This window comes from Pteropus alecto, unplaced genomic scaffold, assembly GCF_000325575.1.
Source record: "Pteropus alecto unplaced genomic scaffold, ASM32557v1 scaffold76, whole genome shotgun sequence".
Lineage (NCBI taxonomy): Eukaryota > Metazoa > Chordata > Mammalia > Chiroptera > Pteropodidae > Pteropus > Pteropus alecto.
This window is the reverse complement of record NW_006443138.1, coordinates 15,290,818-15,310,227: the sequence shown is the minus strand read 5'-3', so window position 1 is coordinate 15,310,227 and position 19,410 is coordinate 15,290,818.

Sequence of the window (19,410 nt, the reverse complement as noted above, 5' to 3'; positions counted from 1 at the left end):
GAAAAAAATTACAACTTGTCTTAATGCCCTTTATTATTAATGACCATATTAGAGCTACTGACATGTCCAAAACCATGTTAAAATAAAGACATTATGTTGCTCTTATATGAAGCTCAATCTTCACATAAACAACTTAGATATTAAAAGTTATGGGGAAAATCTCTTGTGACTATTCATCAGTGATCCTGGTGAATTTTAGTTCTTTCACTGACTTGACCAGGTTGGTTGGTGGCCAGATTTTTCTAAATTCTTTCCTACTATGATTTTGAAGGTAAATATATGGAGTATATAGTTCAGTAAAAGAATACACGAACCTTTTCATTGGGTCATTTACATTTTGATTCTGTTGTCTTTGAAATGAAACATCCTCGGGGAGATAATGAGCTTAAATTACAGTTGACTTTGGAAAGAATAACAGACTTTTGCTCTTCCTCTGTCATGTAATCAACAGGGAATTCTCTAGTTATACGAACTGCCACTCTTTTTAAGGGGCATTAAGAATTCAAGGCTGTCACTAAAGAACTTGCCTAAAGATGAGTTGCACCAATTTACAAATGCAGTTTTTAGCTAAAACAAAGCAAACTGTTCTGATTTGGGGTTATTTTACTCAGCTATGCCTATAGGACTCCAAGACGCTGGAACATTTTGTCAACATTATTTTAAACAGCTGTCAGTATTTGAGGATATGTGAAGGATGACTGAATTTCTCATCTAGCTAGTTTGTGTTTACCATACAGACACAGTCTGTTAGACCAGCTTTAGACAGTGTTGTGAAGTAGAAATCAATGCCCTAAAGATTCAAGGAGGCCAACATGAGGAAATATCTCCACAAACTTGGGATAGTCCTATCCATCTTGACCCTCTCTAGATCACAAGCTCCATGAGAAAGGGCTGTGACTGTCTTTTGCACTGCTATATCCCTGGCACCTGATATAATGCCTGGCACAATGTAGGAGGTCAATTAATTTTTGTCGAATGAATGAACAAAATGAATGACAGAATAGGTGGACAGAAAGAATAAATGAATTTCACCTTTAGATAATTTGAAAATTTTTACCTCTTTATACTGATTGGCACTATAATTTCTGAGTTTCTTAATGAGAACTAGCACTGACTCTTCATAAATACTTTCTAGATGTATGAATTTGGAATCAATTACTTCAAACACTTCAAGGGTTTAAGCACATTTAGATAAAGAATAATGTTTGGGGATTCAGAGTTTTTACAATGAATAACACTCAACCTTTCTAGTTCTTTATGAAAACTTCTTGAGTTATTTGGCAAGGATAATCCAAACATGCAACTTCATTAAACTTTATAAGATATGTTTTTGTTTTTAAAATATAAGAAAAGCCACATCATCAAGAATATTAATATCCCCTTCGATAATAACTTTAACAAAGTTCATAGTAATTGGAGTTACCATCTCTAAATACTCTCTTGCTTTCACAATCGCTCTCATATTTGATTCCTAGAATGTACCTGAGCTTGAGATTAATCACTAGGCTATTAAGACTTTTTCCATGTGTTTATTCATTCCACAAATACTTATTTTGTACTTAGTGTGTGCTAAGTTCTGGAAGTACAATGGCAAACAAGACAGACATAGCGCCCTCGTGGAGCTTACTGCGAGGAACTCCTCAACTCTAGCAATAACTAGAGTTTCCTGTCCGTCAGGTGCCTTTTCACAGCTGATAGAGGAAAAAAAATCCCTAACCCCATGGAAGTCATAAAAGATTCCCTGAATATATTTATGTCAGTTTGCTTTTCTAAACATAGCACTTAAGGATGCTGTTCAATTTATCCACTCACAATAGTTATACCCCGGTGAAGTAACTTACATGTAACTAACATCTAGTTCTTACTGGGTTCTACTGTGCTCAGTACTTTCATAAACTGTCTCATTGACCCTTCAACTCTATTTAGTAGGTTCCATTTTATAGAAAAAACTGAAGCACAGATATGTGACTTGTTCAAGGTCACACAGCTAGCAGATGGAACTAGGATTTGAACCTATGCAGTGTAAGACAAGAGCTCATGTGTCTAATCATTATCTGTGGCTTGGGGGAGATCATTACATTAACATAAATGAGTCCCTGTGTATAAATTACTTTGAAATTATAAAGTAATATACAAAAAGATAATAGTAAAGGATTAACAGTCAGTAAACTGCCTCAGTGGCAAAAACAGTAAGAATGCAGACTTACATTATAGCTTACTCTTAAGATTAAGTGAGAGACATGGATAAAAGTACATTTCTGACGTGTGAAATATTTCAATGACTTTTCAGTATTTGCTGTTTGGCACTGTGTCTATTTGGTGCTACAAAAACAAACAAAAAAATTAAAAGAAACAAAATCCCTTGCTGTAAGGGCTCAGAATACACAGTGTGTAGATGAACCAAGGATATTTTACATTTATGGGGAAAGATTGGGCAGTAGTACTATTTTCTCACCATTGCATGTGATCCAGTCTTTCCAATTGTTTTCGATCTTTTTCTGAAAGAGCTGCAAAATTGTGCAGTGGTTCAACTTGACCAAAGTGGTATTATGCTGCTGGGAAGTAAAAGTATTAAACACCAAGCTGGAAGTATTGTCTTGATTATCAAATGACTTTAAGTTCTTTTAAAGCATGGACGTAAAGGGATTTTTGTATGTTGAAGGCACCTGAATATTTGGGTGCCAAATTCCTTGTGTTTCTCCATTCTAAACCACACAAATGGAGTCTTACTATTAAGGAGTTAGCCAACATACAAGGCAAATATTGAGTTTGGTCTACCACAATCAGGTAGATCATTGTCTACACTTTCAAAGGCTGGCACCTGTGGGAACAGTAAACTCATGGCTCCCATCTCATGCATTCACGAAGAGGAATACATGCATTATTTAAATTTGTTCTCGCTCTCCCCCTCTCAGTTAAATGGGCATGTGATGCAACTTAAATTCTGGTTTATATTGGTAGAAGCAAGGAGTCTTCTTAAGAAAACTTTTTATTATCTCATTCTTTCCTACAACCAATTTTTTCAGTTCCTTCTAAACAATATTTGGGGAAGTTTAGCTTTACATATAGTACACCAGTGGGGAAATTCAAATGCCCTATGTACCAGATCATATTTGTTAACTCTCTTTAACTCCTTTTTGATGCCTTTATTTCTTAACATTTTCTGTACAAATGTAGTCATCTTTCTCACTTGCCATTGATATCAGTTCTTAGATTCTTTACATTTTACCTTGTCTCTTGAAACTATCTTCTCTTACTCATTCTCACTGTCCTTACCTATGCATAGTATGTTAATACTTTTTACTAGGACTTTTGTGAGCTTTTAACTTTTCCCAGTTACTGCATCTCTCCAATTTTTTCCATATATTAATATATATTAATACTAGATAAATCTCCTTGAAGCTATTCCTTTGCTCAAAATCCTTCAAGGGGTCCCTCATATCTCTCTCTCCCACTTTTTCCCTCCCTCCCCCCTCTCTTTTTCTCTCTCTCACACACACACGTCATTTCTTAGTATCCTCTGAACCAAATACTAGTATGGTATTGGGGTAGAGGGACATTATAGTGCTCTCTCATCCACAAATACAAGATATAGAACAGGAAACACGATAATATTAAAATCTGGTACACGGGCCATGAAATAGAAGTTGTGAGTTCCATAACACTGACAAATATCACCAGTTTTTCTTTAATATGAAAATAAATACAAAGACTAGCAGTTCTATGGTGAAGATATCTACCAGAACTACATCAGATTATGACCCACCAATTCCAAAGTATTTTCTTGCGGTGTGAGGTGTAGGGGGGCAGGGAGATAGGCCAACATGCTAACATTAGGAAGAGGTACGGTTTGAGATGTATATTTTTTACTACATAGCACTGCTTTTTTTTAGACTTCTAGTTGTATTTTTCAGTCCAAGTTGACCATTTACCTATTTCTGGAAATTGTTCCAACCTTTCCTTCCCCTGAGGTTTTGGTTATTTCTGAAACTCCTCTTTCTTGCTCCACGCTATGCCTGAAAATCTTTAACTTGTAAGGCCCATTTCGAATGGTCCCTATTCCAAGATTTCCCTTATTTTTCCAGGCCTGATGTTATCTACTCTGTCATCAAATCCCATTGTGATGGTTGTACCCCCTCCTTAGCTCTTTTCTTAGCTTGTCTTACAGTATACCAGTTTGTGTCTTTATCACCTTAATTTCCACCGCAGTTAGTAATTATGCATGGCGTGAGTGCTTAATATTTCTTAAAAGGAATTAACTTTCACTTGTCAACTTCACAGAATGGCTTCTAGATTATGTGGGGGTCTATCTCAGTTCTCTAGAAATAGCTCACCCTTTAAGTTCGCCTGAATTAAGAACTCAACACCAGATACTTTTAAAGGAGAAAATAGCCTTAATTATTAACTATTTCGATTTTTTTTTTAAAAATGTAAAGATAAAAGTGGTAATCCATATCTTGTATTTCCTAGGTTTTTCTGATCTGACTTTTGTTCTAAGGATGAATGTGGAGATTTATGTACATATTTTAGATGACAACCACCACCACCCTGTCTACACACACACACACACACCATGACTTTACTGCTGACTTATCCCATGTTATTTGGTTGCTTAGTCCATGGAAGAAGTTGTAAAGAGTAAAACCTGGTTTCAAGTTAACAATGGAAAAGCAAGATGGGCCCTATAATACTACTTCCAATTTTATTTCAGTCCTGTATTAAATGTCCTGCCTATAGCTGCTGTTCATCAGAACTTAGACCTATCTACTCTTCATAAATCCTCCTCTACCCCAAGCTCTTCAAGCTTTTACATCAGGAATGAGGGATTGACAGACTAATCACTATTTCAATTGCTTTAGCTTATATAGGAAAATAAAAGTTAATAGAAATTAAAATATTTCTCCAGCCTTCATCACACATTGTGTTGTATTGTGTGACCAATACAAAGCTTTATCTGAGTATGACATTTATATACAAAACGTAGTCAACATCTGACTTAAGCATGATATTAATTTAGTTCTTTTTTGCCCCCCACAAGGATAGAAAACAGTGTTACAAAGAAAAATTTCCACACATAAACTAAGACCTGCACTTTTTTTTCATTGTTTAGCTTAGAATAATTACAAACCAAACTTCAGGAAATATCCTACATGAACATAACATAGTTTCAAGGAGTTGAATTGTTACCCATCCAAGAAACCTTGCTTCCTGTGGGTATTTGTTTATTGACTGCATTGTTGTATCTAAAAGGGCTATAAGAGTGAGAGGCTGACTAGCTGCCACAGAAGGAGATCCAAGGAGAGTCTATAGTACAACTTTCCAGCATCTAGACCTCAGCTTTACAGATCCAGGCTCAACTGTTTGTTTGTTTTTCCTAAGAAACCCAGGAGCAGTCTCAGTTAACACCTGTTTTCTCAGAATGATTATTAATAGCACTCCTTTTAACTCTCAGAAGTGTCTCAATTTAGACACTGACGGTGTCAACCTAACTAGAAGTGATAAAGCATTGAGATGATGGTTCACATTAACCTTCTTCAATTCACAAGATAATTAGAAGGAGTTTTTGTTGTTGCAAATAACCAAAACAAGACTTAATAGAACTTGAGTCAAAAAACCGAAAAAACAAAAATTATCCACCATCAAAGTGGGCCAAATCCAAAGTCTTAATATTGATACAATTCTCACCTCTTTTTGCTTCTCTTTCTTCTTCTTGTCTCTCCTCTTTTTGTTTCTGACTCTTGTTCTTTCTGTTATAGTCAGTGTTTCTCCCTTGTCTGTTCCTCTCTTAGTCCCTTGTGGCACCAGATCTATATCTTTAGAGTTCTTAACCTAAGAGGACAACTAGACTCTTTTCTTCAGAGTCTGTGTAGTACAGACAGACCCTGAATGGCCGTGCTTGACTCTGGTGCTCACCTCTTGAGGCAAATCACTATGAGAAAAGTGACACAATTGCCTATGCGTGGGTCCACAGTCTCACGCCTACTGAGTTTAGGGAAACCAAGGTGAGTAGCTCACTAACAGTTCTACTACAAGGCAAGCTAAGAAAATAACTACAAAAGGAACACAAATATCAAAATGGGGTTCAATTACAAGTGCGATAACACATCTGAAGAAATTTAAAAATCTTGAAGAGATACCAATTGAAATGGCTGTTAAAAGTTAAGTAGGATTTGACAGATATGGAAAGAGTCTAGAATAGCATCAAGACAGACATTGATTAGAGGAGGGCACTACCCTAAATCTTGGATGAAAACAAGAATCATTTTTTTAGTTCCTAATTCTGAAGCTCACCAATTTAGGCTAGGCTCAGACAGGCAATTCTTGTGAGTTTGACTAGATGGACTTCTCCACGAGTCCACAAGTAGTTGCATATCAGCTCAGCAGCTCAGCTTCCAGGGTTGGCTAATGTCCAAGTAAGGTATCCCAGCAATCCTCCACATGATCTCTTATCCTCCAGCAGGTTAGTTTGGCTCGTTCTCATGGCAAAAGAAAGAATTCAAGAGAAAACAGAAGTTCATCAAGCCTTTTAAGAGTCAGGCTCAGAGTGAGGCAATGTCACTTTCATCACATTCTATTGACCATAGCAAGTCATGAGGCCAGCCCAGATTCAAGGATTGGGGAAAAAGTCTCTACCTTTTGATAGGAGAAGTTCATTGCAAAGGGCATGGATACACAGAGGGACAGAAAATTGCACCTTTTTTGCAGTCAATCTATAACAGTGCATTTACTGAAATAAGACGATTGGGAAAGTATCTTGGCAAGGCAAAGTTATAGTTAACAGATAACTTTTATTAAGTGTTTACTGTGCTAAGCACTGTTCTAAGAGTTTCACGTATATTAACACATTTTAATTCTTGCAACATCCTTCATTTCAAAGAAACAGACGACCTGCATATGGAAGTCCAGATGTAGCTTATTATTAGAAAAGGAAACATAGCTGAGTTGAGGGTCAGGAACTCCTTGAACTCTGGGCTGTTGTCCCTCATCAAAGGCCAGACTATTCTGCATAGTTGCTGCATAGGTTTTCAGTTTCCTTGTAGAATGTGACAGCTGGTAACATGATGTATTAGTCAGCATTCTCCAGATAAACTACCAATAGGAAAGATAGAAAGAAGAGGAAATTTATTATAGGAATTATTGCACATGACTATGGAGACCAAGAAGTCCCACGATCTGCCATCTGCAAACTGGAAATCCAAGAAAGACAGTAGTGTAATTCAGTCCAAGACTGAAGGCCTCCAGGCCTCCCTGGAACCAAAAGTACCTATATCAAAAGGAAGAAGAAGATGGGTGTCCCAGCTCAAGCAAAGAGCAAATTTACCCTTCCTTTGCTTTTTTATTTTGTTCAGGCCCTTACTGAATTGAATAATGTCCACCTGCATTGGAGAGAGTGATATTTACTCTATCTACATGCTAATTCTTTCTAGAAACACCCTCACAGACACACCCAGAAATAACATTTACCAGCTATCTGGGCAACTGAACTCTTAGCTCAGTCAAGTTGACACATAAAATTAACCATAGCAGATGGTGTCAACCTTTTCCTCTCAAACAGAATGCAATAATCTACTGAAGAAGAAATCATAGAAGGTAGAGAAGAATTTTTTTTTTCTATTGGCCAGAATTATGGCTAGGACCAGATGCTGAAATCAGAATTCACTATATATTCCCATAATCTAAAGAGCGCCTTGGATTTTCCAAGAGGTAGTAGAATTGACCCACTCCCTTCAGCCCCTCTCACCACTAACCATAACAACCACAGAAAGATACAGAGATGAGAGAAGTAGAGAGAGACAGGTAGGTAGGTAGGTAGATGATAGATGATAGATGATAGATGGATAGATAGATATAGATAGATAGATAGATAGATAGATAGATAGATAGATAGATAGATAGATAGGGAGAGATAGATGGAGAGAGAGAGAGGGGTGTAGGAAATGCAGTTTTTCAGAAATAATGTTTTCCATCTGCACCTTCACTCCCATCTATATGAAATATTATAGATGGGAGCTTCAAAACAATCTCTCACGAAGGTTAAGGGCTAACTATAAGAAAACATTGCTGGAAACTCACTCCCTTGCTGAATGATTATTAGTACCATTGCTTCTGCCGCTGAGTGCAATGAGATAGCTCTTAGGAAAGCTTTGAGATTTGTCCCTTGAGGTATGTGGCACAGATGAACAAAAAGACCAAAGATGAGGAGCTTCCTGCAGGGCCTGTGTCAACAGAGCTTGAAGGGAATGTGCTGCCTGGAGAGAAGATGGGCCGATTCCAGTTCCCTGTGGCCCTCAGCATTACAGAAGAGGGCCTCAGCCATAGTGTAGGGTCAATATGATGAAGTATAGAATTTAGAGGAGAGGCTGAGATGGGCTTGGATGTCACGTCAATGTCAAGTTACTATACAAGCTTTCAATGCCTATTCTCATGTCTAATCAGCAGAAAATCATTCATGGGCTAGAAATTGTCTTATGGACCACACTTTGAATGGGACAACTTAAGTACACTGTGGAGAAGGATTTTGGATTAAATATAAAGATTGCCATTTTAAACAAAACTGATTTTAATTCTAACGAACATAAGCAACCAGAAAGTTGTGAAATCTGTCCACAATATTGTCAAAATGATTGAAAGGGGGTAATTTAACAAAACGTTGCTAAAAAAAAAAGTGATTGGAAAAAAACTAAGAAAATATTGTTTATACCACAAGGTGCAGAGATTCTTCAATAAACCCTTTATATATAATAATTCTAATTTTAAACTTGTCTACATAAAAAATGTCTAAACATGTAGAGAATTTTCATAAGAGTTCATTTGAGCCAAAATAAGGACAATTTCAAGAAGCTGGATCTCAAATGCTCTAGGGAATAATAGTTTTGCAGTTTCTTTCAAACATTTGGAATTAAGGAGGGAAGGTAAGGTAGATTACATGAAGGTGGGAGAAAACAAGGCAGAGATTGGGTTACAGGGTAGTTAACAAGATTCTGAGCTATCTTAAGAGTAGTTATGCTTTAGGGGTCTGAAAAAGAGACATTTCAAAGCTGTGTTAACCTACATGCACAAAAAATTGTGATCAAGGCTTGCTTAAGGCTAAAATAAACCTTTTATGAAAGGAGTTATAGGACCAGGGCATGACTACCCACCATGACCTCTCCAGTCGGGAATTTGTGATCCAGTTTCTCTGTGAGATTACTTTTAGCCAATGAACTTGTACATAGCCCCTTTTTTGTTCACAAATTTATTTTATCCTTCTGTGAGTGCTTACATTTGAATAAGGTCCAATCATAACAATGGATGTTCTTCAAAATTTAACCAATCAAGGTAATAGCCTTGTGTGATACTGTGATTTATAATAAGGAAGATTTGGTCTTTCACCCTGTTCCTGGCACAAAGCTCCTAAAACACTTGGAATTTCCCATGATAAGAGCAAGAACATGTCTTTTGTTATGTTAATGAGGTGACTTTTGGCATCTAAGCTTGGTTGCCAGTGAAGCCAACCAGAGGGCTGGAACTTTCAATCCCACCCCTGGTACTCTTCCTTATCTCCTGTACCATTTAGATGAATGCCCGGTTCAGGTCAGGGAGAAGCATATCTAAGTGTATCTTTCCTTTTTCCAGCCCACTTAAGAAATGAGATAGGCTAATAGATATATGTTCAAAAATTCACAGAAATTTATACCTCCAGGAGGGAAAAAAGCAGAAATTTGTCTATTGTATTTAAGTAAGCTTTTGTATTTATGATTTTCATTTCAAATATACTTTTAGAGAGAGGTCATACTCAACATAGCATTAAGAGAGTTACATTTTTTCTTTAATATTGGAGAGAAATACACCACAGTATAAATATATCCTTATCATGCACACGTGACTGGAAATTACTGAACAGAGTTAAACACATGCTCCTTTTCCCACAAAACTACAAGCCTGCTATGTAGAAATGAGAGAGTAGTGACTTATCTTTCTTTGGCCAGTGCTTATAGTTATAGTACTAATAGTACCTGGATTTATTTATTATTATTTTTACAGAAAATAGTTCTATCTTGACAGTTGGTTCCAATCATGGAAAGCACAGTAAATTCAATGAGATGTCATTAGTTAGAAAATATTGTGGGGGGGCCCTAGATAAAATTGGGGTTCTAAGTTTGTTTGGATTTTGTTTTGTCCATTCCACATAGTCACGGTAAAGACTTGAAGAGTGACAAATTTAAAAGGTGTAAGCAGATCTTTTTTTCCTTAGAGATATAGGTACCAATTCACCCTGGGGATGAATGTTAAGAGGATGGCTTTTGAGTTAAATACAAAGCCATTACCCATGCTTTTAGAGAAAATTGAATAGCTATTGAGTGAATGTGTGCGTGACCTTATTTTATAAAAATTGAGAAGGGACCCACAATTGATAATAGTTACAATGGTGTGTATAGTGGTAGATTCTGGTTTTGAGGGACCCAAATCTTACACTACGGGGAGGTGAAAAATGAGAATTTTTTTAAAAAATTACAAAAACTATTTTTTTACAAAGATAGAAAAGTTAATATTTATTTAGAATGAGACTAGAAATCACCAGAAATGATAAATTTTCAGAACTTGACAAATACCATAATATCCATATGTATAACATAATTTTGTTTATTAATGATCTGAAAATTTCCATGATATTTTTCCCAGGATTTTTATAGAAAATAATATATTTCCCATGGAGAGAATAGAAAGGTAATTTAGCAGTTTTCTCTAAACTGGCTGATCAAAATTTATTTTTTATCTTTGGTAGTTTAGAAGAGTTTATTCATAACTTCATAATTTGATATTGGGGAGGTAAAATTAATTTTTAATTTTTAGAATTGTGGTTCTATTTGGAAAACCCACTGTCATATATGTCATCAGTTCTCATGGAAATTTTGCTCAGTAAATTATCTTAATATTCTCTTTGAATTAACAGCACTCTTTAAATACTTCATTACTGATATCCTCACTGGAGTAGTGGAACATTATGCATTTTTAAAAATTTACTTCTTCTGTAACTGTATTTCTTGTCAATCAGCAAGAAATTTACATTATTGTCCACTTTGTCCCGGTGAAACACTTGCTTTTTATTGGATTATCTATCAAGCCAAGAGCCTACTCACGACTTTCATTCAAGCTCATCTTTTCCTCTTAATGAATTACCCATTTGGATATGAATAGCTTTTTGTTATTTTTGTTGTTATAATTCACTTCTAGATATCGAATTAATTTCTATTAATTTTACTACTCATTTTTTTTACCTTTTCATGTTTCACTCATATGAATTTGAATGTTCTCTTAGTTCATTAATAAGTACATTTTAAAATAGCAAAAGACTATTCACATATATCTACATCAAGAGTTTATAATTTCTCATTTGTTTTATTGAAACATTTCAAACTGGCTTTCTAAATTACAATTAAAATGGAGTATCTGCAACTCAATGTGCCCTTGTTCCAAACTCAAAATGCCCAAGGCCACTGTAGGGAAGTATGAGTTAGGCCAGTTACAGTGAAAAGTAGTCTTACAGATTAAATTATTATATATTTTTTTTGCAAATTGTAGAGAAACATATAATGATATGAAAACATTTGCTGGAGCCTTTCTCGAGGATTTGGAAGGGGTTGCTGCAAGTGAGGGGTCCAAAGCTTAAGGCTCATTAGTTTCACAGTCATCCTGCTTCTAGTCGTGTGTTTTCAAAATTAACTTGCAGATGGGTAGCATACACCTGCCTCTGGCTAGGTACACAATGTTTTAAGAGATCTGGGGCCTTAACTTGCAGGAGACAAAAACTAGAGAGGCTGATGCAGTTGTTTTCTAGGCATTCTGGGTTAGAGTGAACAGTAACCACACTGCTTGGGGCTTGGGTATCAAAATGGAAAATCATGAAAAGTAAATAATCACTATCAAGGGAAGCTTATCTTTTTCTTCAGGGGTGTGTGCATGTGTGTGTGTTTAAAGAAAAAAGAAAAGGAACCAGAGGAAAGTCTTACCACTCCAACAATTCAGAAGCATCTTGTGATACATCAGTCTCCCTCCCAGTTTCAGGAATGACTCTGAATCTTGTTTCCTTTTTGCTTCCTAAAACTGACCTCTCCTACTATAGCTCTGTACACCAGAAATTAAGCAAATAAAATAGGGATTTTTCTGCATACATGTTAGGATATTTATGTTATAATAAAAGGGATATTTAAAGCCTCAGCAAAATTAAGAAAACAATAATTTAACCTAATGCATGACATACCTTCTGGTAAAATAAGAGACAATGGACTTTTGAATGCAAATTTGAAATACTATTATTATTTTTTGATGTGGCCGGGAAATTACATATGGCTTTCCAGTGTTTGAAAATGCAATTTTCTTTCTGACCACCAGGTAGCAGACAAATGCCTTGAAAGAAAGACTCTTCAATCAGATATGAAAATGTCAAAAACTTACCACAAAAGAAACCAATGAAACCAAAGAAATAACGTGAATTGATTAACACAATGATTCTTTAGTTTGAAAAATAAAGGATGCCAGAAGGCATGTGCTGAAAAAAAGTCTAAACCATTTTCCATTTTAATGTCAACTATCATTTACTTTTTGGGTTTGGATTGAGGAGGCAGTGTCTGCTCTCTGAAGGTTAGCGACTACTAATAAAAGGAAAGATGGACACAAGTATCCTGCCCACTTCTTGGAATTACTTGACACGACTAAAGAAAGTGAACATTATGAGACATCATCATAGGTAATCTATTGACATGGTCTTCCCTAGAAGTTCTCTTTGATCATAGAAAAGCTAGCTGTAAAAACAAACACACACACACAAACCAAGAGAGTTCTCAATTTACTGTTTAAGTGCCAGTAAAGAATTTAGTTTAGTCATTGGCACATTTTAAATTAAACTCTAGTCTATGAACTATAAAATCATAGTAAAAAATTTTATTTGTAAGCAAGTTTAAACAAATTATTATTTAATACACAAGATCAACATGATATGTAACTTTAATTCAAAGTAATCGATGTTATAAAAATCTCCCCTAGGTTTTCTTTAAACAGGCCTACTCCAAAGGATAATTAGTTTTAGGTAGAATTAAGTTGAGGAAATTGTCGTTGAAATATTGGAGTTCTAATCCTTCTCCTCCCAGTTTTTTAACTGTTACTCATTCTGTAACCCTGTCCGCCATCTTCCCTGAGTGCCAAGCATACACACAATTGCTCCTCCCTCCCTCTTTCGACACCTATTGTCACATTCTCAAGTGCCATAAAAGACACCATGACGGGCTTTCAGTGTTAAGCTTTCTAGCACTGTCTGCATTTTCATAGGATTTGAATACTTAAGCTGAAGGATGAAGGGAGAAGGGAAAAGGTACTTGACTCAAAGTCAAGATGTTGGATTTAAACCCCAGCTCTGCCCCTTACTTGCAAATTGTTAAGCCTCTATGTGGTTTCTTTTTGTCTTGCAAAATGGGGGAAGCAGCTCATAGGGCTGCTGTGAGTCTTAAGTGAGATCATGGGACAGTGTGTCTGGCATGATGCAAACTCTTAATGAGTATTAGTTGCATGTCTTCATTACAAGGGAGGTTTTTTTTTATAAGCCTTTTCTCAGGTGGCTGGAATCATTACCCCTGGCAGGTTTTCTCTTAAATAGGTCAGCGGATTCTGAGCTTGACTCTGATATAATTAATGCCTAGAATGTGGTTTAAAAGAAACATTCATGATAATAATTGTCATGCTGTGTAGCCTGTGCAAGTCATTCAACCCTTTATACAAATGAATTCTTATTTTGTAAAAAGATGTTATTAACCAGACAGACAAATGTATTTACTGTAGTCTCGAAGCTCTTTCTCAGTTAAGAAGTCTGAGGTTAGATCTGAGATGACTAACAGACATGCAAATCAAGCACACCCAAAACTGAACTCCTGACTACCCCACCCCACATTCAGCACCCTCCCATCTCAATTTATGGCAGCTCCACCCTGCCAGTTTTTAAAGCTATATTCACTCTACTATTTCTCTTACGTCCCACTTCCTGTCTGTTAGGAAATTCTGTTGCCTCAGCCTTCAAAATACACCCAGAAGCTGACCACTTTTTACTAATTCCATTGCCATCATCTTGGTCTCAGTCACCATCTCTCACCTGAATTTCTGTAGTAACTTTCTTAACTGAGCTCCCTTACTCCACACTGTCACCCCCAGTCTATTACAAACACAGCAGCCAGATCTCTTAAAACTATATGTCAGATTGTGTCATTCCTCTGCTTGGAACTCTGTAATGACTCTTCACTTGGATTCAAAACCAAGGTTCATACAATATCTTTCAAGTCTTCCTGTGACCCAGCTCTCACTTATGTCCTGCCAGTCTCCACTGGCTCACTCCCCTTCATCACATTGGCCTCTGTGCTTTCCTTAAAACTACCAGACATGGCCACCTTCAGGCTTTTGAGCTAGCTTTTCTTCCTGCTCAGAAAAGTATTTAACTAATTTATTAAAGCTTTGTTCAGGTCTTATTTTCACAATGTGGTCTCCCTAACCCCTCTACTTAATATTGCAACCTGAGTGTCCACACCCCTCTTACTCTCAACCAGTTCTACTTAATCTTGTGTTCCTGAGTACTCATCACCTTCCAACAACCTCTCTCTTTCTCTCTCTCACCACTTCCCCCTCCTTTCCTCTCTTTCACTCCATCATTTATGCTGCTTATTTTATTTTGTCTATTTCTCTCCAATGGAATATAAGTTCCACAAAGACAGGGATTTTGATCCGTTTGATTCATTGACATGTCCCAATCACCTAAAATACTTGATAAATGCTTGCTGAATAACTGGAGTAGGAGGAGAAGTGTGTAGAGAGGAATTAAGATACATTGAAGATTTATTGATCACTGCTTTAAGAATTTTCACATACAGATTTACTTGTTTTTCTCTTTCATATGAGATTGGCAAAAATCAAGCCCTTATTAACACAGACTTGTGTACTTGTTGCTTTTCAGATACTAGGAGTAGGTGCTGAAATACAATAGTCATATCACCACTTTTTTGTATGTAATTGGGTCAGAACAGTAAGAAAATATCACACAAAAAGAATATGGTAAATCTTTCAGTGGAGTTTCAGAAGTTATGTAAGTACAGCCCTTACAATGCTTTAGGGTCTAGCAATCAAGTCTGTCAAATATATACTCATGCTTGTAAGTAATATTCTTAGGAAAACAGGTTTGAATTCAGACTACTAAAAAAGTCTCAGAAGAAGCTAAAATTTATAATTTAAAAGACATTATGCACTAAGCAATGTGAGCAGTGATACAAAAAAAAGAGACATTGTCTTTGCCCAATAAAAGGTTATAATTGAGTAGGAGACACAAGACATGTAACACGAATAATTGTAATTCACTGAAGAATGTGATAAGTGTTATCATAAAGGTACAGAGCACAGTAGAAAGACAGGAATAGAAATGATTAATTTCAATACTTAGAGATATTTACTTTTAAATTCCATTTTAAATCTGTGTGTGTGTTTATCTCTTGCAAAATGTTTCAACTAAATTGACCTAAGCCAACTGCAAATAATTGCTATGCGTTTTATTTTGTGTTATCAGACTCTATGCTCTTAATTTGTCACTACCTCAATTTGTTTAAGTAATCCTTTGCAAAATACAAAACCCTGAATCGTGAGGCTTTAAAGATTTTTTTGAAAATGAGTAACTTTCCATAATCTGAAGAGCTAACTGGACTCAATTTAATTCATCTTATTATCTGAAGTTGAAATAAATCAGAAAATATTAAGCAAGAATTGCATAAAAACAATTCAAGTATCTATTGAAAGAAAAATACTGTGGTGTTAGTTTTATGAACAGTACTATCTAAATGTATTTTATTTAGATGGTCAAAATTATAAATATACAACCAAACCAAAACTTATGAGGAAATTCTTATACTAATATTTCCTGTTTTAGTGAATGATATAATCAGAACCAGAAACCTGGGAATCACCTTTGAAAACACCCTATTTTTCCTCTCATCCAATAGCCAGTGCAGCATTAAATCCTCCCCAATATCTTTCAAATGTATCTACTTCTCTCCATCTTCACTGTTATTCTAGTTCAACCTACTCACCTAGACAATCACAATGGATTAATACCACATCGACTCTTGCCCCCTGTAAATCATTCCCCACACTGTGGTAAGAGTGATTCTTATTCATATGTGTGGTTATTTTGGGACCCCCAGTATCAAGAGTTGAGTTACTCATATTTCTTAGCTCATGACACACTATCGTTATCTGTCTATGAAATGCCCTTCTCGTATTTTTAAATTTATTTCATTATTTTTTTCTCTGTGCTCCTTATCACCATTCTTTCCTCCTCTCTTTCTGTTTATTAGTATACTTGTAAGAAATATGATGTTATTTCAGCATAATATGTTTAAAAACTATATAAATGTTACAGTGCAAAAGATTATACTCTGGATCTTACTTTATCTTCACTTAACATTATGCTCTTAAAATGTATCTATGAAGCTGTTTTTACATCTAATTAAGTACTTCTACCTGCTGGCTACTACTTCACTGAACGAATTTACTACATTTTTATTCATCATGCCATGAACATGAATTCTTTCATTCAGCATGTAGTTATTGAGCAATGACTAAAGGTCAGGCAATTTTCTGGGCCACAGAGATAATAAGAGCAAATAAAATGGACCCCAAAAGTACACACTCAGGAAGTTATATTCTTGTGGTAGAAACATACAATAAACAAGATAAATAAATAATTAAAATATAGATTATGTTGGATAGTAATAATTACAGAAGAAAGAAAGCAAGAAAGGAAGTATAAGAAGTATGCAGGATTGGGAACTGTCAAGGAACACCTCTGGGTTTGAAGAAGGTGATATTAGAGTAGTGATGGTATGAGCTACTTTGGTATTTGAAGGAAGAGCATTCCAGGTACAGAAAGAGTAAGTTTAAGTCCTGAGGTAGGAGTGAAAAAAATGTGTTCAAGAAACTATAAGGAGGCCAATGTTGCTAGAGCAGAGTGAACCAGGAAAGAACAGTAGAGGTGAAATTAGAGAAGTAATATGGGAACTCCTCTTCTAGAGCTTTGTAGATCACTTTAAGAAATTTTGGCTTTTTTTTAGATGAGAAACTATTGAAGTATTTGAGCAGATGAATAACATGATCAGATGTATGTTTCATTAGGATCTTTCTGATTACCGTATTGAGAATAGACTAAAAGGGGCAAGGCAGACACAGGCAGACTAGTTAAGTTAGTCTTGCAATAATCTTGTGTGAGAAAATGGTGGTAAACCAATGTGGTAGCAGTGGAGGTGGTAAGAAGTTCTTTGGTTTTTTATATATTTAGAATGTGGAGCCAATAGAATTTTTTGATAAGTCATAGTAATGCATAGAATATAGTCAAAGATGACACAGAGGTTTTTGGCCTGAGTAACAAACAATAAATTTTAATTTACTAAGGGTAAGATAAAAAAAAAATCGGTTTTGTCCATGTGCAGTTTGAGACGTCTATTAAGCATCTAAGTAGAGTGATTGATCACACAGATTCACGAGTTTATAGTTCAGAGCGAAAAATTTAGCCTAGAGATATAAATTTGGGAGTCTTCAACATTGATATATCAAAAGCCATGGCATCAAATTAGTTCCCTAAAGGAATGAGTACAGCAAGATAAGAGAAAACACCCAAGAACTGATGCTCGAGTTACACTAACATTTGTAAATTAGGTGGATGAGGAAATGCTAGCAAAAAACAAAACCCCAAATCTAATAAGTGTCCAGAGAGGCAGTCCTCCATTTAGTCCAAGAAGGATTTTCAAAAGGCACGACTTTTTATTTTTTGTCTATGGAAATACACTGCAGGTCAAAACAAGGACCTAAGTTTGGGGTTTTGAGGAGTTCACAATACCATGAGAAATTATATGTAAACACCACTTAGCTTAAATAGCTTCACTTTCTTATTTTGTTGAGAAGCTACGAGACATCTGCAAGCAAGCAAGATGGGAGGGGAAGGGAAGGCACACACTACATTTTCAGTGATTGACAATCTTTCTCACTAGCTCAGTTACTGCTCACTACCAGCAGGAGAGTCTCATGGTCTCACTTGCAGATGTCTTTGCCAAGGGTACAGGTAACCTAATGGTTTGCCTGTGGCAATTTGCAACCAGCTCTGCACATTTTCAAAGACACAGGGAGTCATTGTGCCTCATAGTCTGGCCAGCAGGCCTATATGCGAACTGGGGAAGCTGGGCACTCTGAAAGTGCATCACTTTTGATTGGTTTGCAGTTGTATCTACCTCATTCTGATTAGTTAGACCCAAATTTACATAAGGCATTGCAACACTGATTATATAATGCTTTTGCAAGTTATATCACTTCTCATGAATATGTTCCAGAACTTTCTTTACCTTTCAAAATATTGTCACATCTTCGAGGGACAGCAGGTGTTTATCTCCTTTGAATGAGGTGCTATATGCTTACCCAAAATGGAGTGAACATATTTCTGACTTTAACAACTAGTGAGGAATATCTGTTTACAAGCAAAGAAACACTTGTAGTGGGCAAGCTTATTTAACACCTTTAAAGCACAGCAAAACAGGTTTTTATTTATCCTTATTAATATGAAGGAGTAGGCATACTTAACAAAATTTATTTCAAACATGACGTATGCCTGACCATATCATCATTCTTCTGCTTCAAATGCTTCAAGGGCTTCCTCCTGCTCTTAAGATTAAGACCAAACTATCTAAAATGGCCACCTGGATCCTACGAGGTCTGGCCTCAACTCACCTTTCTGCTTTCATCTCAGAGCAATTGTCTTCATCCAAAATGGCCTTTTTCATTGAACCTCTGTTCGGCACAGGGACTTCATATGCGGTTCCCTCTATGTGGAACACTCTTCCCCAACTCCAGCCTCCTGTTGCCCTCCATGCACCCAGTTAACTCTTTAAGTCTCACATTATTTATTTCTTCTTCTGGGAAGCCTTCCCTGACTCTCCAGACTATATCAGGGTTTCTATCACTTGCTTTTAAAGTACCATATGTGTTTCCTTTGTACCCACTGGATCATTTGTAATTTAACTTTTATCTGTATAATTATTCGATTAGTATCTTTCTAACAAGACATACACTCCATTGCATTCTATCAATTAGCACAATACCACATTACATAGTAGGTTTTCATTTATATATGTTGACTGAATCAATAAGTAGAAAGCACTTGTCATTAAGTTCTTGTAGAACAAGGCAGTTTTCTTAAAGTGCTTATTTTTTTACTCAAAAAATCCAAGTTGGAAGCATCAAGTTATATTGAGAAGTTCTAGATGTAATATAGGCATCTTAAATTTACCATGAAACTGGATTTTTTTTGTGATGCAGATACTAGAATAATGGATATTATAATTCATGTCCGGTGATGTTTTC